This window comes from Neofelis nebulosa, chromosome 3 (genome assembly GCF_028018385.1).
Source record: "Neofelis nebulosa isolate mNeoNeb1 chromosome 3, mNeoNeb1.pri, whole genome shotgun sequence".
Lineage (NCBI taxonomy): Eukaryota > Metazoa > Chordata > Mammalia > Carnivora > Felidae > Neofelis > Neofelis nebulosa.
The window spans coordinates 21857406-21883649 of record NC_080784.1 but is presented as its reverse complement, the minus strand read 5'-3'; the positions used below and the strand labels follow the sequence as shown (position 1 = coordinate 21883649).

Here is a 26244-nt window from a genome sequence, read left to right as displayed (position 1 = left end):
CTTGCTATACTTATTCATGACGTTACATTGGAAGAGGCAGGGTGAAGGTTGCACAGGACCTCTCCTCACATTTCCTTACAGATGTCTGTGAAGCTATAAATATTTCAAAATAAAAAGGTTTTGTAAAACAAGGTGGTAGACGAGATGGGCAAGAAATAAGTGTAGCTGGTGCTGTCACACCTTTCTAAGGGCACTTCAAAGAGATAGTCTTTGGGGAAAAACCACTTGGCACACATTTTTTTCCAAACTTTTACCTAGAAGTCTCCGTTTTGGGACCTCTAGAGAGAGCATCCTTAATAAGAGAAAAGTATAAACAGGAAGAAATGTTTCATAGTGTTATTTGTAGTAACAAAAAAAAATTGGATGCAATATAACTTTCAAGTATCAGCGGGAGGATTACTGATATACGACATGCATCTATCCAGTGAAACACCAGCTGTAATTCAATGTGATGGTTAAAAACACAAAGTAGCAAAATAAAAAGGACAAAATCAGGATGCCAAATAGTTTGGATTACATTTATGCAAAAAGGAGGGAACAAAAATAAGTAAGAATACGTGTGTTGGTATGATGAAAACTTGGGATTGTTTTTGCTTTTCTGCGTTTTCAATGTTTTTTAAATATAATGTTACCTTTTCATACTCAAAACAAACAGAGAAAATCTGCCACCTGCCAAGTGATACATTTATCACTTTGAGCAGACCCAACTGCATAGCTCCTGGATAACATTATGGCTCTGGGTGTTTGGTGGGAATAGGTAGGAAGGACAAGAAAGAGCCCAGATCACACTTGCCTACTTTCAAATTTGGCGTATATCAGCCTTACATCAGGAGGAAGATATTCTCTGTTTTCTATTTTCTATTTCACGCAACCCAGAACTCAACTTAGCACTAATAACAATAATGATTTAGCTATGCTATGGGTAATCTATGGCATGTGAGCTGGTCTGGGCCCCTCTTCATCACTCATTGCATTATTTCTGAATTCTCAATTGCTGTCAACAAAATTGAAAAGGGCCATTGTACACAGTTGGTAGGAAGTAAATTGGTGGAGCCATTATGGAAAACAGTACAGAGGTTCCCCAACCTCTGTATGGATCGAAATACTGTACGATCCAGCAACCCCACTTCGGAATATACATCCGAAGGAGATGAAATAACTCTCTTGAAGAGGTGTCTACATCCCCATATTCATTGCAGCATTATTTACACTAACAAAATATGAAAACAACCTGAAAGTCTATTGACAGATCAATGTCTTGTGTGTATTGTGTATACACACACAATAAAATATTATTCAGCCTTAAAAAAAATCCTACCATTTTCAACAACAGAGAGGACATCAAGCTAAGAGAAATAAGTCATAAGAGGACCAATACTGTATAATGCCACTTATAGGAGGTATCCAAAGAGTCAAACTCATAGAAGCAGAGAACAGAAGAATAGAATGGTGGTTGCCAGACAATTGGGGTGGGTCGGGGTGGGATGGGAAGTTGTTCGATGAGTATAAAGTTACGGTTAAAAGAGATGAGTAAATTCTAGAGATCTGCTATACAACATAGTGCCTACGGTTAACGGTACAGTGTTGTGCACTTAAAAATTTGTTAAGAAGATAGATCTTATGTTAAATGCTCTTATCACACACACACAAAAGCAAAGGGGCACAGGAAATCTTTTGGTGATCATGCCTATGATTATTACTTTACTTGGGATGATGGTATCACAGGTGTGTGCGTATGTCCAAACTCATCAACACGTATACATTAAATACATGCACTTTTTGTATATAGAGTATATCTCAATAAAACTAAAAAAAAAAACAAAACACTGCCTTTTTGGGCAATATAGGATATCCTTAGGGCAAGCGTATCCATCATGTAGTCTTCTAGGCACAAATCTATTAGTAATTTGGCAGTTTATAATAAATGATGATAGTCTCTATATTGTTTGCATGTGTTCATACATGTCTTATAAACACAAGGATTTAAAACTTTTTTTAAACATTTATTTATTTTTGAGAGACAGAGAGTGGCAGAGTATGAGCAGGGGAGGGGCAGAGAGAGAGGGAGACACAGAACCCGAAGCAGGCTCCAGGCCCTGAGCTGTCAGCACAGAGCCTGACACGGGGCCCGAACTCACAAACTGCGAGATCATGACCTGAGCCGAAGTCGGACGCTCAACCGACTGAGACACCCAGGTGCCCTGTAAACACAAGTATTTACCCCTCCCTACTTCATAAAAATCGAATAGGACTTGAAAGCATCGCATGTGGCTGCAGCTAGGACCATGAAAATGCATTGGGTGTTATGAATCCTGATATTTGCCTGGAAACAAGCCAGCTGACCAGGAGGTATGTCTGGTAACGGTGCTTACAGATATCTACTGTTCCTTCACAATGTGGTGTAATTTGTAAATACACATTCATTTGTGTGAGGTTTTAATGTTTCTCTCTCACTCAGTTGGAAACCCCAAGAGAACACGGTCACGTCCCTTACCTGCACTCCAGGGTTCAAGTGACCCGACAGACTGCCCAGCTCGTAGTTGGTACCTGACAAGAATGCCCTGAAATCATAAATACGCAGGTATAGGTGGTTGTGATGCTCTTTTGAGTGTTGGAATAGACAGGGAAAAAACCTAATATTTTGAAAGTCCATTATGTGCTAGGCACTGTGCATATTTTCTTATATAATTTTCATTAGAGTCCTCAAGCTGGTTATTATAATTGCATTTGAAATAACCGAATTTAAGTTCCAAGAGGTTGAACTATTTCCCCACGGTTACAGTTTCTTTGGGAATCCAGATCTGTCTGACCGTAAATACTTTGTTTTTGTCTACATCTCGCAGGCACCTTAAGCCCTGCTGAGAGGAGAGAATTTAATGGCAAAATTGCCTTTAGACGGCACTGGAAGATAATGGTGGGGCCATGTATGGAATAAGTTTAATGGAGGAAAGGGACCAAACTAGGGCCGAACTCCAGGCACCCCCAGGTGGGTGAAGACATGGCAGAGAAACCCCCAGCCCTACAAGCACTGTCTTGGGAGAAAAACTTCTCTCTTGGGGTAGCATGGAAAGTCACTGACGCCAGAGTGAAGATATCTTATGGATTTTTTCCTTTTTTTTTTTTGTAACTCTCCTTAATCTCATTTTGATTATATCACTTCAGATTTGAAAGGCTGCTTGGGGAATTTTTGATGATGTAATGATCTGAGTAGTTGGAGTGTTTTAAATCTTCAGCAAAACCCAGGATCAGAGTTACCGTTATGTCTTTACATTATCTCTGAAGCATGCTTACTATAAATAAATATAGGGCCACTTGTACTCTATCCAAGACCAAAGAACCAAAAGCAGGATGCCAGTCACCTTGACAAAACCAGACATACTCATTCCTTCAACTAATAGTCTTTTGTGTGGATGTAGGAACCAAGGCTGAAGAACACAGTCACTGGTTTCCAGCTTCGTGGCACTAACACTTTAAGTTATTATAAACCATAATCAAATTCTAACCAAAATTCCCTGAACAGAAGTCCAGTGAAGAACAAGAAATGAGAATTACCTGACTCCACAGCTGACAAGCATTATTGCTTACATGAAGAATTAGAGAGGAAAGCAAAGGAATATTTTACGTTGCTTGAGGAGAGAACAGATTTCTCTTTGCAGGCCAAATTCTTTCTGTTTCCCTTTCAAAATAATGCAAGCAAAAAGGCAGTGGGCAGAAGGGATAGTGAGGCTTTATTTGGCTAAACATTTTATACCGCTTGCCTATTTCCAAAAGATAGCATAATAATGTGTATTAAGCCACATGAGTTCAGCAAAATTCCTGAGATGGTTTAAAAATAATTATACAGTTAAATGCAATCCAATTTTGCCTTTGAGTTTTATTTCACAAGGATAAGCATGGTTTAGAAGCTGCTCAGACTTCAAGAAGCTCGCACAAGCACATTTTGATGAGTTGAGTGTCAATGTATCAGAAACATACGGATTTCATTTGCTTTGAAATACATATAAGCCTAAAAATCAAGTAGAACAGTGGTTGTCAAAACATATGCTCTGGGAAAAGCATGGTGCAGTGTTTTCCTCAAGCAGACTCAGTGAAATCCTTTTCATTTGTATCCTTTAATGGATTCTAGTCAAAACTTGGCACACGGTTGAATTTTACTTTTCCTCATTTTAATGTCTCATCTGAGAATAGCTCTTTTTTTTTTTAATTTTAGGCTTTATGGATCACCATTGTATTGCTTATGGATTTCTATTAAAAACATGAAACTAAAAAGGAAAAAAAAAAGTCCTGTGTTCAAATTTACTCATTTAAGTGGATGTGAAGTTAACTGTATTTCTTTCCTTTAGGAGTTAATGAGCCGATATGAGGGGAAAAAATTATTTATTTATTCTTTAAAAATTGTATAAGTTTACTTATTTATTTTGACAGAGAGCAGTGGAGGGGCAGAGAGAGAGGAAGAATGAAAATCCCAAGCAGGCTCTGTGCTGTCAGCACAGAGCCTAATGCGGGGCTCGAACTCACCAACTGTGAGATCATGACCTAAGCCGAAACCAAGAGCTGGACACGTCACCAACTGAGCCACCCAGGTGCCCTGGAAAACAATTATTTATATAAAGTCAACTATTGTGTTTGAAAGAAGGAGGTTCAGGAATGTGGATCTTGCTATATTATCTGTATTTTGCTGTAATGTTTCATATTTGAATTTTTTTTCCCTACATGTTGATTTGATTATTATTTTCAACTGAAAGCTCTTGGAAACTAGACTCTGTAAGTTTTATCTGCTTGTACGGTGTTTTGGTTTTTTTTTTAAGCCCCATATTTCTCTGTGAACCATATAGCGACCAATGCAATTGCCTTAAAGAATTTTCTAAGCATTATAAGACTTCATGATTATTGACAAAGAAACTCAAAACCCCAGTAACAACTTCTTCCTTTATTACAAAGTTTACTTTTTTAAGTGCCAGACATATTATCAGTTATACTTCAGAATCACACTGGATTATCTTTTATTTTTTTATTAAGCAAAAGTTTATGTGTACCCCAAAGGAAAAGAAATTGTCTATGTATGTATTCTCTGCCATTTTTAGAAAGGTCTACTTTTTTCCAGAGAAATGTAAAGGCATATTCTTGAAATGATTTTTTTATAGCGAACTCTACGGTCACAGCAGATTAGGCATCATTTTTATATTCAAACCCCTGCAGAGGTGTCATAATATTCCCTTTTACGCTCACAAAATCAGGTTACCACTGTGATATATTTCCCTAAAATCATTGTTTCATGTTAGCCCAACCTGTGTTTTCATAATCACATTAAACTACAGTGCATGGGGGACGCCTGGGTGGCTCCGTCGGTTAAGCGTCCCTATTCGGCTCAGGTCATGATCTCACCGGTCCGTGATTTCGAGCCCCGCGTCGGGCTCTGTGCTGATGGCTCAGAGCCTGGAGCCTGTTTCAGATTCTGTGTCTCCCTCTCTCTCTGCCCCTCCCCTGTTCATGCTCTGTCTCTCTCTTGTCTCAAAAATAAATTAACGTTAAAAAAATTTAAAAAAAACAAAACAAAACTACAGTGCGTGGTACAAAGCAAGGACTTTGTCACTGGCGGGTTTCTGAATAAGAAGGCACATGTTGCCTTGCACCGCCCCAGCCTAACCGTCAGCTGAGATGAAATGTATACCATACATGCAGCAAAATCCGATTAGTGTCTGGAACTTCCAGCGGGTGGACATTTACAGTCTGTTTTTCACTGTGTTTGCCTAAGAGCAGAAGCTTGAACTAAGTTATCACAAGAATTGCCCAACATCAAGCTTGTCAGCTGGTTTTTGACACCTACGTCAACACCAGATAGAAAGCAGTGATTGCAGCTCCCCAGCTACACCCCTCCACACACCCCCTCCACACACCCCTTGCTATCACTAATCACAGGGCTGCCAGATGGGAAAATAAAATTATTTAGCCTTACTCTATTTTTCCCTAAGTTGTGTTTAAAGCTTTGCCTTTTGTATAATGTTCTCTTTTTAACCTCACCTAACTGTAGAGACCTACCCTAACCTCTCCTGACCATTAAAAAAGACATAGCTTTAATTCTTGATGAGAAAAATCAAGCAATACATTAGAGATGGATAAAGCAATGTTCGAAAATTAGTATTTTTATAATTACTTACCCCAGGTACTTTGCTTTTTGTATTTGTACGGGCTTGTGGCACATTTCAACTAGTTGACAAATGGTTTTGACAAATGCCTAGTCATTGTCTCATTGTCTCTCCACCTACATTTCCACTCACATCTCTGTTTGAAATCACAAGGTTAAAGGACAAGTTGTCCTAAGTATTGAAATCCCATATTTGTCTAGTGCTGAAGCATGTTGGAGGCAGGAACCACTCTCCTGCCAACTGCTTCAACCTTGACCCACAGGACACCTATCATCTTCATTACAAGAGCGGTGATGCGTTGGTGGTGCATCTCCCCTGCCATTTACATTCTTCCCTGGAGTCAAGATATCCAGTGGACTGGGGAAATTCCAGAGAACCGCCCTACCTTACATAGAGGCAATGTCATGGAACTTGCTTTGAGAAGTAAAACGATACTTTGAGAAGCAACAAGATAGCAGAAAAACCATAACATCCACTTTGGGGTTTTTTCCCCTCTACCTTCCTCTACTAACTAGGCTTATAGCCTTGGGAAAGGAAATTTAAATTATCCATGTTTCTATTTTCTTTTGTGACAAATGAAATAGCTGCAGAGGGTTAAGCCAGAGCCCCTCCCGCTGCCCCCGCTCCCCATAGCTCTAGCTTTCAAAGGTTCTATAACAACAGCGTGCTTTACCAATGGACAGAAAGAACACCAAACAGCAAGAATACAAATCCAGGTTCTCCACTACCCTACGACACCTTGGGTTGCAACTTGCTTCATTTTCTTGGAGGTAGTAGTGAACCAAAGCATAAAGAATAATCTTAAGAAGTTACCTAATCCAAGCTTGGTGATATCCACTCCCCTGCTCACATAGGCACATACTTGTTAGAGTATTGAAAATGTTACACATTTCACTTTTCTATTATCAGGGAAGTTCATGGAAGAGTAGACACCAGAGAAAAATGTGTGTGGAGGGGCTTTTCTTTGATGATTGGATTTCTTTTTATAATCAGTCTTGGTAGTGAAGACACCAAGGACAACACAGGTCATTCCCGACTTTGCTCTCCCTCACAAGAAGAACAACCAACAATTATTCAGGAATGGATCACCACTGAATCCTAGAACATAGGGGTGAGGCCAAACACCTCCTGGCCCCCAGAGACCAAGACAGACTGCATTATAAAGAGAAGCAGCTAAATGTGCCAGCATTGTCCTTTCCCCAGGCCAGTCTCATGGAAAGGTCTCTCCTGAGCCTCTGGTTCCCACAGTAGGAAAAGAACACCCAAGGGCTACCACCAGCCCTCTCCAGTATTGTGGGTCACTTTGTGGGAGCCCCTACTCTGATCTCACACCATGGGGATTGCAGAGAAACCTGGGATTTCAACCAATGAAAATCTGACTGTGAAGAAGAAGGAGGGAGGGTCTTGTAACAACCAGCACAAGGATCTTGGCAGATGGAGTTCATACCTGCAGTGCTCAGGTAATGATCCCAACCAGCAGCTTTGTTCCTTTGCACAACTGAATCAGAGGTTCAATCTGACCAGGGAACTTGGCAAAGCGCATATCTACCTGGTTCAAATTTTCAAACAAGGAATTCTGCTGTCCTTACAGCCAGGTTTTCCCATGCCCAGGCAAGAAGTGAAGTCACAGCCCCACCGACTGTGGAGAATGTCTTCTGGTCCTTTCTGACCAGAGGGGTTGGTGACAACTCTTAGAAGCTGTGCAGCTCAGCAGCATTCAAGGCTCAAGAAAAGCAGGCAGAGCTGAGAGTTTACAGAGCAAAGTCAGTGGCCTTGTTTGGCCAGGGAACTTGGGGTTCAGGTTGGCTTGAGAAAAGACAACAAAGAGCTTTACTAGGTTTAGAGCTGCCTCCCCACTGTGTATGGGCAGGGAATCTAATCCATAGACATTCGAATTACTGAAGATAGCCTTTAGCTTCTCCCACAAGGGAAAATAACCAGAGCACAGGGGCAGCTGTGTAGCCAATTCAACAGCCCTATGTGCAGCAACATTTGAACGGAGAGTATATTGCATGGCTTCCCCCATCTGCAGAGCGAAACCAGTGGCCTCACCTGACTAGGGAATTCAGTGCACACTCTGGTCTGATTCAGGTCCCCAAAAAATGAGTTGTACAGGCCCTGAGTCCTGTCCTGTTGCCCTGCCCAGGCAAGGAAGCTAATGTATAGTTTCATCTAGTCCTGAACAATATAATAAGCCTAACCAGAGAATCCAACCAACCATGGAGCCCATCTTTCTGCTCACTTGGGTAAGGAATCAAGCTAGCAATCCTAGGCAAGTATTCTTAGCCAGTGGCATCCCTCCGACCCCCACTCATTCCTGTCCTCAGAGCTCAAACAATTGTCTTGCACAAAAACAGACCATAATAGTAGTTCCATATGCCCAAGGACATTACCAGTAGACACACCCAGAAATCCAAACTAAGCTGAGTGGTGAAGAATGGTCTCTGCTAAAGCAAACCTGTGAAGTATGGAAGAGGAGTCCCATTACCCAAATGTGTATATATCAATATAAGGAATTAAGGAACACACACACACACACACACACACACGAATCAGATAAATATGTACCCACCAAATGAAATAATGAAGTTCCAATTACTGACCCTAAAAAGTGGGAATTTATGAACTATCAGACAAAGAATTCAGAATAATGCTCTCAAAGAAGTTTTGTGAACTACAAGAAAACACGGACAGATAACTAAACAAAATTAAGAAAACAAAGTATGAACAAAAGAAGTTTGACAAGGAAATAGCAACCATAAAAAAAAAGAAACAAAGAAAAACAGAAATCTTGGTGTTGGAAAATAACTGAAGAATTCAGTACAGCATTTCAAAAGTAGACTCAATCATGCAGAAGAAAGAACCAGCAACTTGGAGTTGAGGACGCAAGGTGTAATCCAGTCAGAGGAGCAAAAAGAAAAAATAATGAAGAATGAAGAAGGCCTGTGGGGATTATAGGACACAATGAAGAGAAAAGAAACAGTATTTATATTACGGGAATTCCAGAAGAGAAGGGGATGGGAAGTGTATTTAAAGCAATAATGGTTGACAGCTTCCAAAACCTGGGGGAGAAGTATACATCCAGATCCATGAGGCCCAGAGGATTTCAAATAAGTTGAAATTGAACTTATTTCAATGGAGCTACACTGAGAACCCAGATGGAGCTACACTGAGACACATTATACTTAAATTGTCAAAAGTCAAAGACAAAGAAAGAATTGTAAGAGCAGCAGATAAAAGAGAGAAGTTATATGCAAAGGAACTCCATAAGACAACTGGCAGATTTCTCAACAGAAACTTTTCAGGCCAGGATAAAATGGAACTTCATATTCAAAATATTGAAGGAAAATAACAATCAACCAAATCTGATACCCAGAAAAGCTGTCCTTCAGAAATGAAGGAGGGATACCGACTTTCCCGAGCAAACAAAAGCTGAGGTAGTTCATTACCACTAGAACTGCCTTACAAGAAATGCTAAAGGGAGTTCTTTGAGTGGAAGTAAAATAATGCTAATTAACATAATAAAAACACAATAAGGTAGTGTAAATCTCACTGGTAATGGTAAATGGATAATCATAGATTCTGCAATAAGGTAACGGTGTACATAATTCACTTACAACTCTAGTTTAAAACTAAAAAGAAAAAAAAGAATGTAGAAAAACAATGGTACTACAATATTCTGTTAGTAGTTACACAATAAAAAAAGCATGCAAATTGTGACAAAAATAACCTCAAGTGTGAGGAGAAGTACAAGTGTAAAGGTATAAATTCTTTATGTTAGTTAATCTAAAGTTATGTTATTAGTTTAATCAATCAAAAATAGATTGACAGCCCAAGAGTAATTATTAAAAATAAATATTTTGGGGCACCTGGGTGGCTCAGTCTGTTAAGCATCCAACTCAGGTCATGATCTCAGGGTTCAGGGGTTCGAGCCCTGCATCAGGCTCTGTGCTGATGGCTCAGAGCCTGCAGCCTGCTTCGGATTCTGTGTCTCCCTGTCTCTCTGCCCCTCCCTTGCTTATGCTCTCTCTTAATCTCTCTCTCTCTCTCTCTCAAAAATAAATAAACATTTAAAAATAAATAAATAATATTTTAAACATCTAATTCCAAGTAAAGTCATAACTGCAAATAGAGAACACAGCACATCAGCATGAATATAGAATATTCGTTGCATGAGTTGGGACAAATGAATCTGAAAGATGATTTTGTATAGAAGTAAATAAGAAGAATCTTACAAAAAAAAAAGGAGAAGGATCCTGGGAATATCTGAAAACTTTCTTATTACACTGTTCAACCCTGCCACCCATAGTCCCCAGGTCACTGTTTGTTATAAAACTTTGTCAGAATGGCAAAAAGCCATGGAAGCTCTCATATCCTTAAAACAAAAAGTTCAATGACCCCTCTGGTGAACCTATTTCCAGAACGAGTACAAAATAATACCTTCTAGTATAAAATTGATTAGTTTTGTTGCTAAAGATGGAGAAGAGAACAAAATACAAAGATATTCGAAATTGTACTTTGTAGAAGAGACAAAAAATAGGTAAGCCTCACATATGAGTCAATAAAGCTTGGCAAACCAGCTACGAAGTTGAAGGCAAATATTATGCTGAGAGAAAATAGAATTATCTCCTCCCCAAATCTCTTTACTAAATACCACTGGTGAATGGCAAATATTACAAAGACACTGTCTTATCTAGGGGTTTGGGTTAATAGGTAGCACAAAAGACAAAGCAATAGCATTCCCCTTGAAAATCTCTTGCGATGGTGATGTTGGGATGTCATCGGTCACCACACAAGAGACAAATAATCTCTTACTCATTACAAGACCAGTTTTTCCTCCAACACTGGGACAGATTACTCCTTTTTGGTTGGCACTGCATGAGTTGGACAGATTGCATTTAGAGACCATAGTATACAAAATATATGTACCTTTAAACCACAGAGTCATACTTAGTGGAACTTGCTAATTGAATTGTTCCCCTCTCTCTCACTTTCTGTCTGTAATAAGGTTGAATCTCCCTAAATTAAATGGGCCAGGGACACAACACTTTTGCATCAGTGTGTTTTAATGAAAGAGCAAATCTTGTGCATGTCTTCCTATCTGTCATATTTTGCTTCATACTTCAATAATTATGGTGAAGTTCTTGAAATATATGTGAAAGAAATGTATTAGACAACTTTGTTATGGGGGAAGACACATTTCATTTTATTTTATTTTTTAAATGTTTATTTTGAGAGAGAGAGAGAGAGAGAGTGAGCAGAGGAGGGGCAGAGAGAGGTGGGGGCAGAGAGAATTCCAGGCAGGCTCCATAATGTCAGCACAGAGCCCAATGCGGGGCTCATGAACTGTGGGATCACGACCTGAGCCGAAATCAAGAGTTGGGTTCTTAACTAACTGAGCCATTCAGGCACCGCAAAGGAGATAGATTTCAATTAAAGGATATTTAATAAACTAGATATCAGCTGAAAAAACATGTACTGAGATTAGTGCTGATGTTAGCGATGTGTGAAGCAAATTAAAAATCAAAACAAAACAAAAAACATGGCATCTGAATGCCAATCCACTTATTTATTTACAGGGGACAGCAGCCAGCTTGATGCTTATAATGACATTTGACTCATTCTATAATTCCAAACATTTTCTCAAGTAGCTCATCCCAGTGCCGTATTAGTACCTGAACAGACAGAATCTTTCTCTTTTTCTCTGCACCTGTTTCTTTATGTGAATCTACTACAGTTGTCTCAGCCTTGGTGGTGGGGAGCAGTACTGAAAAAAATGAGGGGGAAATTAAGCTGTCCAGGTTCTGGTAAAATAAATTCAAACCAAAAGTGGAGGTGTAGAACCTTAGGTCCAAGTTAATTCACCAATTCAGTTATAATGAATCAAAGATAATATTTTGACCCCAATTTCTATTGGTGTCTATTTCTTGAGTGTCTCAGAACCCTGAGGGAAAATAAATGAGATTAATTCCTGAGCCTGAGCACATGACACACTGGCCAAGAGACCTTGAAAATGAACTAGCAGAACTAACGTAGGGTTATGAAGATACCATAGGGTAGTGGGGCTTTTCGGTTGGTTGTAGCATTTGGTGACTGCAAATGAATGGCTAGCTTTGTAACCAATGTGTATTGCAAAATTTCAGCTCACTAGACTATTAAGAATAGTAGTCCCCCCAACTGTGTTTGTTAACCTACCCCATTTCTTTTTTTTTTTTTTTTTTTTTTAAATTTTTTTTTCAACGTTTTTTATTTATTTTTGGGACAGAGAGAGACAGAGCATGAACAGGGGAGGGGCAGAGAGAGAGGGAGACACAGAATCAGAAACAGGCTCCAGGCTCCGAGCCATCAGCCCAGAGCCTGACGCGGGGCTCGAACTCACGGACCGTGAGATCGTGACCTGGCTGAAGTCGGACGCTTAACCGACTGCGCCACCCAGGCGCCCCTAACCTACCCCATTTCTGTCTGAGGAGGACTCAATTCTCTCTCAGGCCAATTCCATAACTTTCCAATACCTTTGATTATTAGATAAGTCTCATTTTAGCTCCTATAGCTATATACAGTTCTTTATTTTTTTCTGCTTTATTGAGGTGTTATTGGCATAGAATGGGTTGCACATGTTTCAGGGGTACAATTCAATACGTTCTGACACATATAAGCATCTGTGAAACTGTCCCCAAGGTCAAGGTAGTGAATACAACCATCACTCTGCAAAGTTCCCTCTTGCCCCTCGGAAACTCTCTCTCCTACCCCTTCCTAACCCCTCCTTCCCTTAAACAGCATGCAGTCATTTTGTTCTCTGGTTTCTTACTCTCAGCCCAAATATTTTGAGGTTTATCCATGTTGTTGTGTGTACCGATAGTTCATCTCTTTTTCTTGACTCGTTGTATTCAATTATATGGTTATACCACAATTTGTATATCCGTTTGTATGTTGACGGACATTTGCGTTGTTTCCAGTTTGGGGTTATTACAAATAAAGCTGCTGTGAAAATTTGTGTACAAGTTTTTATATGGGCACCTGTGCTTTTATTTATTATTTTATTTTATTTTATTTTATTTTATTTTAAAGAGACACAGAGAGAGCATGAGCAGGGGAGAGGAGCAAAGGGAGAGAGAGAGAGCATCTTAAGCAGGCTTCACCCTCAGCACAGAGCCCAATTCAAAGCTGACCCCACGACACTGGAATCATGACCTGTGCTGAAATCAAGACTCAGACGCTCAGTTGACTGAGCCACCCAGGCGCCCCTTTTTAAATTTAGTTTAATTTAATTTAATTTAATTTTATTTTATTTTATTAATTTTTCATTGCACCTTTGCTTTTAAAATTTTAGATAAATACCTAATTGAGGAAAGGCTGGGTCATATTATAGGTATTAGCTTAATGTGTTTTTTAAAAACTGCCAAATTGTTTTCCAACATATTTGTATAATCCTATCAAAAGGGTTGAGAGTTCCAGTGCCTCCAAGTCCTCCAAGCTAATGTGTGAAATAGTCAATATTTTTGATTTTAGTCATTCTGATAGGAATGTATTGGTATCTCATTTTGGTTTTAATTTGCACTCCCATAATGACCAACAATTTTGAGCATCTCGGCCAAAAGTCCCATCCAGTTCATTTCAAAACTTTAATCTCATATCTATTTAAAAGCTAGCCACCTCTCTTCACCCCAACAGAGGAGCCAGTCTAGGGAACAGAGGGAGGCACAAGATGGACTTCTGACTTTGGAGAATCAGAGACAGACAGACATTTCATTACTATAATCTGCAGGGATACGGTCCCTTTCTGTAGACCATTTCAACTGCCACTCTAGTTCACTGTCTTGGTGGGAATAGTTGAAGACAGATCACTTTGGAGAAACTTCCTTAGTCATTGGTAGCCCCTTTCAAGAGCTGGTCATAACTTCCAGCCAGCTGGTAACCTCGTATCAAGTTGCTCTAATGTGTCCACCTCCTTGTCCCCAACACTGCCACGGTCCTGGCAATGCCGACAATCTACCCTGCAATGCTGTTCTCTGGTCAGTGGGCACATGAAGGTCAAGCTCTGTCCTCTTCTTTTTTTTTTTTTTTTAAATTTTTTTTTTCAACATTTTTTATTTATTTTTGGGACAGAGAGAGACAGAGCATGAACGGGGGAGGGGCAGAGAGAGAGGGAGACACAGAATCGGAAGCAGGCTCCAGGCTCCGAGCCATCAGCCCAGAGCCTGACGCGGGGCTCGAACTCACGGAGCGCGAGATCGTGACCTGGCTGAAGTCGGACGCTTAACCGACTGCGCCACCCAGGCGCCCCAAGCTCTGTCCTCTTCTTAAACCAAGAACTCAGTATGGTTTCTGGTGGGATTTTAGCTCCCTGAGCGTCTCAGCCCCACACCAACATTATCTCTTTATTCTCTTACGCCAGCAGCCAATCAGGTCGCCCAGTTTGTTGACCCAATATATGTTAAATAGCAAGCTTCCATGCTAATCTCTCCTTCCCATCTTTAGAAATGATTTTCCTGGGTCATCCCCATCCTTGGCTCTAGAGAAGGTTGGGAATCACTTGTTTCCATGAATGTCACATCCTGCCAAAGCCCACATCTCTCACCCAGGCCCCAACTGCTGGTGTCTCTGAACTTAGAATGTAGGATACTCAGCCCCTGTTTGCCGCGGGCTTGGCTTTAACAGCAATTCTGAGACAACAAGAAAAATCCCACTTACTATCTGTTACCCTGCCACAGCGGCAGCAGAATTCGAGGCATATGGCTGTTTTTTTTTTTTTTTTTTTAATTTTTTTTTTTTCAACATTTTTTATTTATTTTTGGGACAGAGAGAGACAGAGCATGAACGGGGGAGGGGCAGAGAGAGAGGGAGACACAGAATCGGAAACAGGCTCCAGGCTCCGAGCCATCAGCCCAGAGCCTGACGCGGGGCTCGAACTCACGGACCGCGAGATCGTGACCTGGCTGAAGTCGGACGCTTAACCGACTGCGCCACCCAGGCGCCCCAACATATGGCTGTTTTTAATAGACATGAGTCCTTGTACGCTCTGATGTGTGAATTCTGCGGCTGAATTGAACCTCACCTGAACTAGGGGGAACTTGCAGTTGTAGCTGAGGCAGGTATTATATTTCGAGTAAAATGGTATTTTAGTTGTGTGGACTTTCTAGATTCTTGCTTTTTGCTGCCTATTTATTAGCAAGGAATGTAATTTAGGACATTACATTTCATGGGATATAGAACTTTAATGTCTGACATTTGAGCTCATATTTACCCTAAAACTGCCTTTTTCCTTTATATGGTTTTGATTTTTGTCCAGTTCCATTTCAATTACTACATGGGGGGTTAACCACTCTGTTTCCTGCGGCTTCTGGAGGATCACTCTGTCACAGGGTCACGTTGGCTCTGGTTTGTTAATTCGATAAGCTCTAATCATATCTATAGATTTCAGGGGCTGAAACAATGAGTTCAGCCACAGAGGAGTGACAGATTTCAACCAGAACTGGATAATAAGAAGTCTTTTTCATTTCTTTGGGCTGAAGAGATTCATCTCAGTTAATTAAAACCCAAAAGCTAAAAAGGAACTACTAAAAAATGAATATAAAATTGTGCCTGGACCACTTGGCTTCTAGAAATTAGGTTGGTTCAATAATCACGATTGGGGCACCTGGGTGGCTCAGTCGGTTAAGCGTCCGACTTCAGCTCAGGTCATGATCTCACAGTTCATGGGTTTGAGCCCTGCGTAGGGCTCTGTGCCGACAGCTAAGAGCCTGGAGCCTGCTTCGGATTCTGTGTCTCCCTCTCTCTCTGCTCCTCCCTCGATCATGCTCTGCCTCTCTCTGCCTCTCAAAAATAAATAAAAGTTAAAAAATTTTTTTAAAAAATCAGGATTGGATTAAAAATGTCTTGATCTTAGATCAGTACAGAAGCTATGACATAATTAAAGACAAATAATGGCAATTAAGCTTAATTACATTATTTTTCCCAATACTTTTCCTGATTTTATCATGTAAAAATGTGTTAATTATAAAAATTCAAGTAAAATCTAAAGAAAATTAAAATCCCCAAATTCCTATCACCCAGAAATAAAATAGCCAAAATTAAATAGTCAAAAGTAAGTAACTTCCAGCCATCTCTCTCTGCTGAAAGAAAAAAGGAAGGGAAAGAGGAAAAAAATCAAAACAAGTAAACAAACAAAAAAAACACTAGGATCATGGTGTACATGTAATTTTTTTAAGTCAGTAATGTTTTTATTTGCTTATTTTTTGAGAGAGAATGTACATACTCACACATGGGAGGGGTTGAGGGAGAGGGAAAGGAATCTCAAGCAGGCTCCATGCCCAGCCGGGAAGCCCAACCCAGGGCTTGATCTCACCACCTTGAGATCACAACCTGAGCCAAAATTAAGAGTCAGACGCTTAACCAACTAAGCTACCCAGGCACCCCCACGTTATTTTTTAATTAACGGTATTCAGTATAACTGTAATTCGACCAAAGAAAAAGTTCGTAATGAAAAACTGATAGAACTGATAAATTTGAGATTAGTCTTTCTTTATTAAAAATATGTTTCTTAAAAATGTCTTTTCTCTAAAGACATGTCAACAACATTCCTTAAAACACTGTTGAAGATGTCATCAACCATGCACACTTCAATAACCAGTGGGATAATATATATGATAAAACAGTACTCTAATTATTGATATGCTCCTAAGCCTGACCCAAAGGTATAAGATAATTCCTTCTGCATAGTCTCTTTAAGGTTCCAGGGAATTTTACACTAATTTAAAAACTCCATTAAAAATATATTATATGTACATACACCACATATGGGCACTTTAAATTTGGGTACTTAAATGGACAGATTTCTGTTCTGCTGTACCTATGCAGAAGAGCTTACTTAGCTCCTGAATCATCCATCAATGAGGCTTCTGTGGCTGAGTAAATTGTACTCCAAATAGAGGGATGGCTTTTACATTGTTGTCCACGTGAATGGCACCTTGTGGGTCTACAACATATAACACGTTGGGTGGGTTTACAACTATACAACATGTAGTTGTAACAGGAATGCTTCCTCTTTTAGATATTACTGCCAAATTACTTAAATATAAAATGATGTGAAACAGTTTGTCAAGTTGAACACCCCTGCCCCCCAAAGTTAATGTTAAATTATTGATGTCAAATTTCCTTTTATTCAGTGCTCTTTTCATTGTCCTGAGTTGCTTTATCTGATGCCGGAATGTACTCACTGAATCATATTTTAAACCAGTATTCTCTATGATTCTATATGTGCCTCAAAGTATAATCACATTGGAACTAGATAAAGGGGCTCTGTCAAGTTCAATTTAGCCAAGATGACCTCCTCAACAATACTTCAAAGATTTTATTCACATAATTCATAGAGGCGGATTAGAATATGCACTCGGTTAAAAAAGATCACTTTGCTGTTCTGATGATCATGCACAATCTTACTGCTAAAAAACTCTGTTGTAAGTTTCCCACATGAACGAGTGGAGTTTCTCATGGGAAATGTTATGTAACTTTCTGAAAGAAATTTATACTAAACCTTGTATTCATCTAAAAATCAACAACTAAAACAGTACCTTCAATTGAAAACCGTATTAGAATATTACAGAATACTAAATATCCACTAAGCCTGTAGCGAATGGGGTTTAAAAAATAATTTTGGTCAGCGATTTCAATTGTCTTCTTGATTATATAAGTAAACCTTAGAGCAGACGTTGAAAATTTGCAGCCCTGAGGTATGATTCAGGCTATATTTGTGTCTTGCTATCCGGCTCAGTGTTCTTGAATTTTTGTATTGGAATGCTTTATTAGTTCCCTCGTCTTCCTCCCCAACCTCATTATGGTCCGATGCCCATCTGGATTCACATTTTGGTGTTAGCTGCCTGGCCTCCCTGGAAGGCTCCATAGAACTGGGGGCCCCGTAGATTTTTTCGAGAGCCATACTTACATGCACATATTAACAAAATACAGACATCTCTTTGTGTCCTTTCAGAAACTATTACATACCAGCAGACGCTCTGATATACTTAAAGCTTAAAATTAAAATGTTGTCATTTCAAGATTTTTTTCTTCTCTCCTATTTTTCTTCTGCTAGCTGCTTTTTCACGAAGGTGCTCCACATTGTGAGAAGACTAGTAAGAAGGTCTACACAGGGCCAGGAGAAGGGGAAGCAGTGGGGATCAAGAGGTACAAACGTCCACTTATAAAATACATCAGTCATGGGGATGTAACACACAGATGGTGCAAAGAGTCAGGAATAATACTGTATTGTAAACTTGAAAGACGCTGAGAAGGTCAATCTCAAGACTGCCCTTCGCAAGAAAAAGAATTTTGTACCTTTGTACGGTGGCAGGTGGTAACTAGACTTATCGTGGTGAGCATTTTGCAGTGGAGACAAATGTTGAATCGCTATGTCATACACATGAAACTAATACAATGTCGTCTGTCAGTTATACTTCAATTTAAAAAAAGAAGAAGGGGGTGAAGCATGACCAGCATGCGGAAGTCCTTTTGGCCAGTCCATGGAGTCACGGGTCATGCTGTGCAGTCACTGCTGCTGACAATGGAAAATGGTGCCAAAGATGGAACCATTGCTGAAGGGCTTATTTGGACAGATTAATTTGGTTTAAAAGGTCAGTTTCTAAAACCCTATTTTATTTGTCTCCATGTAATGTTAAAGATAATGCTACATTACATGCTTTACATGTATAACCTAAGAATTACGAGGTAGATTTTTTGAAATGTTTAGTTTTTTGAGAGACAGAGAGAGAGAGAGAGAGGCAGAGCATAAGCAGGGGAGGGGCAGAGAGTGGGGGAGACACAGAATCCGAAACAGGCTCCAGGCTCTGAGTTGTCAGCACAGAGCCTGACGCGGGGCTCCAACCGACAAACTGTGAGATCATGACCTGAGCTGAAGTTGGACGCTTAACCAACTGAGCCATCCAGGTGCCCCTCAATTGTATCCTTTTATTTCATGATCTTTTGCCACAGGACTAAATTTGGGGAAGGATAAAAATTAACCTAAGCAGAACTGGAGTGCTTTCCAGATTAGGCCAGAATCCTATTCAGGTTTAGCCTGGTTATATAAGAGTTCTCTTGGAGCACCTGGGTGGCTCAGTCAGTTAAGCATCAGGCTCTTGATTTTGGCTCAGGTCATGATCTCACGGTTCATGAGGTCAAGCCCTGCATTGGCCTCTGCACTGACAGTGTGGAATGTGCTTGGGATTCTCTCTCTCCCTCACTCTCTCTCTCTCTCTCTCTCTCTGCCCCTCTCCCGCTCACGTGCACACTCACACTCTCTCTCTCTCTCTCTCTCAAAATAAACCAAAAAAAAAGAGAGAGAGAGAGAGGGAATTCTCCCTCCAGTTCCATGCAAAATCACAAAAGGTCAGGTTTCCTCTTAAGCATCTGGAAAAAAATGCACAGTTGCTCTGCACAGTGTGGTCTGATTTGATAGTTGAGATTAGGGGACAAGCCACTGAGAGTCAGCAGCTCCGACTCTCCCGTATAATTAAGGGAGAATCCCAGGTGTTCTAGCCCTCCCTGAGTGAGCCAGCATTGACTTGTTATGAAGAAGTGTGGTGGACCAGACTGCTCATCGTTAAAGCAGACTTTGCCTCCCTGTCTGGGACACAAAAGGGGGAAAAAAGACTAATGAGCCAAGAGGCATCAATTCATGCCAATCCAAATATAAAAGCAAAACGGGTGGGATCTTTTGAAATATCCTCTCTGAGGCACGTAGCCCCTGAGGTCTCAGGACACATTACCAACTCATGGAGCTTTTTAAGGAGTGGATCTTGTGAATCTAAGCCAGACAGTCAAACACATCAAAGTCATGCTTTGCAGGGAGCCAACTGTCCATCCTTCCCTCTACCACCAGAGGCTCATTTACTTTGCATTGTTTGATCTCAAAGAATTTAAATTTTTTTTTAGGTTTATTTATTTATTGAGAGAAATAGAGAGAAAGAGAGAGAGCAGAGGGAGAGAGAATCCCAAGCAGGCTCCGTGCCAGCACGGAGGCAGACTCGGGGCTGGATCTCACAAACTGTGAGATCTTGACCTGAGCTGAAATCAAGAGTAGGACCCTTTGCCGACTGAGCTATCCAGGTGCCCCTCAAAGAATTTAATTTTTTGACAAGGCTACCGAGAAGCTCTGGAAGGTGCTAGACAGTAACATTTTCCACATGAATATTTTGAGACTTAAGTTTTGCAACTTAGAATTCACAGCCCTGTGCAAGAAGTTGTTGCTAAGTAGAAATTGGAATTTAGATATTTTTTCAGACTGATGCTAGCACTTTGGGGTAGGTGATTCTAAATTTTTTTTTAGTGTTTATTTTATTTTATTTTTTTAAATTTTTTTTAACGTTTATTTATTATTGAGAGACAGAGAGACACAGAGCATGAGCAGGGGAGGGGGAGAGAGAGGAGAAGACACAATCTGAAGTAGGCTCCAGGCTCTGAGCTGTCAGCTCAGAGCCCGACTCAGGACTCGAACTCACAAACCATGAGATCATGACCTGAGCCGAAGCTGGACACTTAACCGACTGAGCTGCCCAGGCGCCCCTGGGGTGGCTGTTTCTAATACAGCTAGTTTTATGAATCTGTGACATGGGTGGTCAGTTCAGTATCTTAAAAGTTCAAACCCACGGCCTACCCTTTTCATCATCGTGGCTTCATTCCTTTGGACTTAGAAGTTTCTGAACCACGTAACCCTTTTGCTGCCACAACTTAGAATTGAACCTGCTTTTCTGAATTTCTTATCTAGGGGTTTTTCACTTCATTCTGATGCTGTCCCTTAGCTGATAGCCCTTGAGAAGAAGAAAAGGACTTACATGAGAAGCATGGCTTCAGAGGTGCAGGAAGTGGTCCCAGGAGGACATGGAACTGACATAGATAATTAGGTTCCAATGACGAGATGAGTCTTGTTGCATGTAGGACTTCTGTTCCCACTTTTTGGAACTGAAATATCTCCCCTGATTTGATTGAGTCTATAACGCCTTTCCTCCTTACACTATGCAGTGACATGTTTTTAAAATGGAAGATGAATGAATTTAATAGGAAGAATGGTGACCCTCTCTCTCCCCCACAGAAATCACAAAACCGAGGTTAAGAAAAAATGTTGTCAAGTCAGCACTGGTGTGGCCAGAGAAAGCAAATTAGCAGGAGGCCAGGGACTAGAAATGAGAAACAAAGTCAGAGCCTGGAATATGGCAGAGTAGGTGAGGTGGACCGACCATCTCAGTTTCTCTGGAACTAGAGGGTTTCCTGAGGTCTAGGACTTTTAGTGCTGAAACTGGAAAAATCCCAGGCAAATCAGAATGGTTGGTTAACCTAGGTAGGTGGCAATTTAAATAAACACTGAGCACTGTTCTTTACATGGGTGGGACTCTCCATTCAAAGGATTACCTGGTTGAGGAGAATGTTTCCTCAGTGAAAACACCATGCTGTGTCATTGTCCAGGAGCATGCATTTGAAGCACACGTTCCAGAAGCTTGGTCAGAAGCAGGGTAAAGATCTGGCTGGCAACGTGCATATACTTTTAGTTTCTAGCTTCAAGTCCGGAGTATGGTACAGTCTGGAAGGAAGCAGTAGGACAGAAGTTGATGGAAAGCAGGCAGAAGTCATTCTGGAGGTGATTGAGTGCATCGAGGCACAGGAGATTGTGTGGACCTGAGTCCCTTTCAGGGCACAGTGCTCATTCCAGACAAATCGGTCGATGAATTTTACCCCAGGCCTACTTGGTGCTTTCTACCTCCTCTCTCTCCGAATGCCTTCCTCTTGCTTGTACAGCTGCAGAAAAGAAATACTATTTACCCTGAAAGGATCTTTTGAAATTCTGCTTCTTCAGAAAAGGTATTTCTGACCAATTCTCTCCTCTAAGCTCCCACAAGGGGAATCCTCTTGCCTCATTTGGTGTCTGCCTTCTGGTTGTATCAATGTCTTCTCTCTTCAGCTGGGTTGTGAAAGGTGGGCTGTCTGAACTTTTCTTTCCTTATTAAAAATTGCCTCTGATCTGTTTCACAGTGTCCAGCCCAGAATTGGCTTGCCGATTATCTAAAACAGCACTGTCCAATAGAAACATAAGATGAGCCACGTTTGTAATTTAAAATTTTCTAGCAGTCGTGTTGACAAAAAAAAAAAAAAAAAAAAAAAACTCAAAAGAAGCAGGTAAAAATAATTTTAATAATATACATTACTTAGCCCAGGATCTCCCAAACATTATTTCAACATGTAATCAATGGGAAGAAACTCTTAATGAGACAGTTTTACATTATTTTGATTGTCCTAAGTCTTTGAAATTCGGTATGTAGTTCACTCTTCAGCACATCTCAGTCTGGACTAGTCACAAATCAAGGGCTCAAGAGCTACATGTGGCCAATGGCTACCATATCAGAGAGCACAGATCTGAATGATAATTTGAGGAAATGTATTGAAGCAGTTGATGGAGACTTCCATGACAGAAGAGTTTAGTTTGGTTTTATCATCAATAAAAAGTTTTTAAAAAGACTACAATAGTATTTCTTAACATGATGGAGATAGAGATTAAGGATACAAATTCATAGAAGTCAAAAGAAAGGAGTGTTTCCGTTATAAAGAATAAACCAACAGAGGAATAGTAGCAGAACTTTGTGGATGACAGAACAAAAATAAAGGAGAGAAACAAGTAAATAATAACTCAAGGTATTAAGCCTAGAGTACCAGGAGAATGGTAAGATGGAAGTCAGAGAAGGAGACAAGTGCAAGAAAGAAAGGGATTTGTTTTCAACCATATAATTTCAGGCGCTGGGAAATTCATCTCACCAGAGACACAGTTTGGAGCAAGGATGAAAGATGAGGCTTAGTAAAGTAGCTTTTCGGATCAAGGCCATTAAGTTGGTTGCGACTTAGGATCTTACGATTGTGAAGGCAGATAGAGACAAGAGTGATTCAAAAATTTAATCTTAAGAGTTCCATAATTAGCAAGCAGGACAAAAAGTCATAAGAATGGTAGGAAAAAAATCAAGAGATCACAGAAGTCAAGAGGGTGGGGGAGACCATTTCAAAACAGGGACAGCAAGCAGGAGAGAATTTGAGGCAGAATAAGAACAGAGAAAAGTCCATTGGACGTTCTTAGGAAGCCATCTCTGAAGCAATTAGAATCTTGTTCAAGGCTGAAGGAACAAAGAGGATTTACATTAGCTGAGCTCTCTTCCAAACTCCTGGTTTTCAATCCTTAGACCAATAGGCCGACTGAAGACGTTTGGATTGAGAAAGCTGACTTTTTCCAGCAGATACAGTCCCAGCAGGAATCCTGGCAGAAGGAAACAGAGACCAGCACAGAGCGGGTGGAGCTCTGGGTGATTCTTGATTAATGGCCAATGTAAAGAAACCCCAGAAACAAGCCAAGTGACAGGATGCAGGGAAATTCATAGGGAGAGCAGCACAGGACTGAAAAACTGTTGCGAAACCATTATTTGGTCTTAGTTAAAAGACAAGCAGAAAAATACAAATTTAAAAGATAATTTTTAAGGATTTACTGTGGGTTTTTTCCAATCATTTTTTCAATATTTTATTGCTTATCTTCAGGGATGGGCAAACATGGAACGTATCCAGTGGAAAATTGCCTTTAAGTTTTGACACGTTTTTGAAAGGGGAACGGAGAACAACACTAGCCTGAAAAGTCCTGGAAACCCTAGCAGCCTGAAACTCAGATCCAATCCTTTTTGTCTTTCAAGCCAATTCAATTATAACAGTGTCCAGTATCCAAAGATCTAAAAAAAAAAAAAAAAAAAAAGTGGGGATCTTAGCTTTTTGTCTTAGTTCAACTAGCTTCCAGATAATGGAGTCAAATTAGAACTTACAAGAATCAACTCAGGTCTTGGTAGTTGCAAGTAAGTCCCTCATTCACGGACATGAAATTTACTTTGGTTGTATTTGGCAAGTGTAGGAGTAAAGGGTGTGGAACTTATTGAGCCACAAAAGTCCCTTGAAATCCCCTGCAATTTCATAAAACTTAGCAGTTCCGATATGCACAAATGTTTCTGAAATCTTTGGAAGACAACAACCTAGATCACTCCTGCTGCTGAAAATGACTAAGCTGGATTTTCTGTTTCATTCCTAAGGAGGAAGGTAGACGGATGAAAGTGAAAAGTGTGGACTCCAGACAGGATGAGGTAGAAGGAGGTGGGTGAAAGCAGTATTCAAGGGGGAAGAAGATGCAAATTCCATTCTGGGTAGCAGGAACAGAGTAGTGCAAATGGAAACGCAGATGAAGTCAAAATAGCTTCACCCATTTCAAATGTTTTGTTTCTAACTCTTCTGTTTCCCTTGTCTCTCATAGTCCTTCTTAAAGACTCAAAATAATAGATGTGCGACTGTTCTATTCTTTCTTCATCTGAACACATTTTAAAAGTTGAGAAGTAACCAAAAATGAGATGTGAGATAAATAGTTAATCAATAACTTCAGACAGGAAAAGGAATACCTAAGTCGAACTCTAGTGCGTCAAGAGAGCTATCAAACATTGTGCTTCTTAGAAATGACTTGCTCATTTTTGCTTAGAGATGAAACAGCTTATTATTCATACATATGCACACAATGTGTTCGTGTTTCAGGAAGCACCAAAATCAGATAGTCAGATTACTAGATAAACTCAAAGATTGGTATTCTGACTAAATTGGCAGTTTTTAAATGTCAGGTAGATTAGTTTACCTCAAATCATTGTCATGCAACCTCATCACAGACTGTCCCTTCAGGGTGTTTAGATAAAAATGTGTAGGAAAATAATCTCTTAAATTTAAAATAGCAACCCTTATTTATTGTTTTTAAGAAAACGGGGCAGAAAATTTTATATCAGATCCCTTGCCCTTAGAAATTAGACATACTCTCTTAAGTCTTCTTCACCCCTTGGTGCAATGCCTCCCAACCCTCATGGGATGAGTAAATTTGTGTCAGATTCACCACGTATCTCTTCCTTCTATATCACTAATGATTATTTGCCGGAGAAATCTGTTTTATACTGTAAAACTAAGTTTATATTGATTAAAAACTCTTACTTAGGACATTTAACAGAACAGAAAACAAATATCCTTGCAGCCATGGTTCACTTTGGACCTTCTAGCTCTTCAATGGGCTCTGTTGCCTGGCTTCCTGAGTTGCTCAACAATGGAAATAGTCACTGAGCTTTTGTGCATGTAGCATTTTTTGGAGTGAAGCCCCAAATCTTTAATGAGATTCTGTTGGTAACACACGGCCGTCTTAAAGAAGTTAAGAATGATTTAGAACATCACATTAAAAATATGTGTAATGCATCAATATGAACCTGGCACTTCGCCAAAGTTAATAGTATTATTAGGTGAATAAAAAGGATGTTTACCATCACGTCAAACAAAATACGGTGGATCTTGCTCTCAAACAGAAATAATAACATATACTCACTGCTGACTTCAGGCCCACGTTTTGTCCCCTTTTGGGTTAAAACCAACAGTTTCACATTGTGACTTCAATCTTATCAGAGACTCCTAAAGTAAACAATAGCGCAGTATGAGAAACCTTGATTGTGTAACTTCTGCTCTTTTTTGGAAAAAGCAAGTATCCTTTTCTTATTGCCCACCCTCAAAGTGTCATGACAGCCTATTCACATTACTGGAATTTTCAGAATAGGAGCTGCACATTTTTAGAAACTTTCATGCTTTTTACTGGTGAAGTAGTACTGTTGGACAAAGCATACCCGTCTGGGCTTCTATTTATCATTATCATTAGCATGTTATGATTACTCTTATTTACAAATTCTTCTCTGCAGGACAAGTAAACAGGGGGACAAAAACCCCACTTGGAAGAATTCCCCTTAGAGCTTTGGCAACGCCCCGGAGGTTGGGTCCCCCGAGGGAGGCAGGAATTCACTCTTCCCTGGAGCCAAACCTTGCTTCCCAGACCCGACGCCCCTGGAGCCGGCCGCACGCCCCGCGCCCAGCGGGCGGAGCCCGAGGGAGCGCACGGCCGCGGTGCCCGGGCTCGGGGCTGCAGAGCGCCCCCGCGGCGCTGCGGCCGGACGCCGCCTACCCCGGGGATTGGCCCGCGCGGCCGGGACGGGGGGCGGCCGGCGCGGGGGAGGCGGCCCCGCCCTGC

At 40.5% G+C, this 26244-nt stretch overlaps 1 long non-coding RNA gene across 1 annotated transcript; it reads right to left on the bottom strand.

Annotated features, from left to right (window-relative positions):
• Positions 1-3711: 3711 nt before the first annotated feature.
• On the bottom strand, positions 3712-26191 carry LOC131506447 (uncharacterized). Its single transcript, XR_009258944.1, has 4 exons — positions 26038-26191; positions 25555-25637; positions 21546-21714; positions 3712-4588 (listed from the first exon to the last, which is right to left on the bottom strand). It is a non-coding gene; the product is annotated as an uncharacterized LOC131506447 (long non-coding RNA).
• Between the last annotated feature and the right edge of the window lie 53 nt (positions 26192-26244).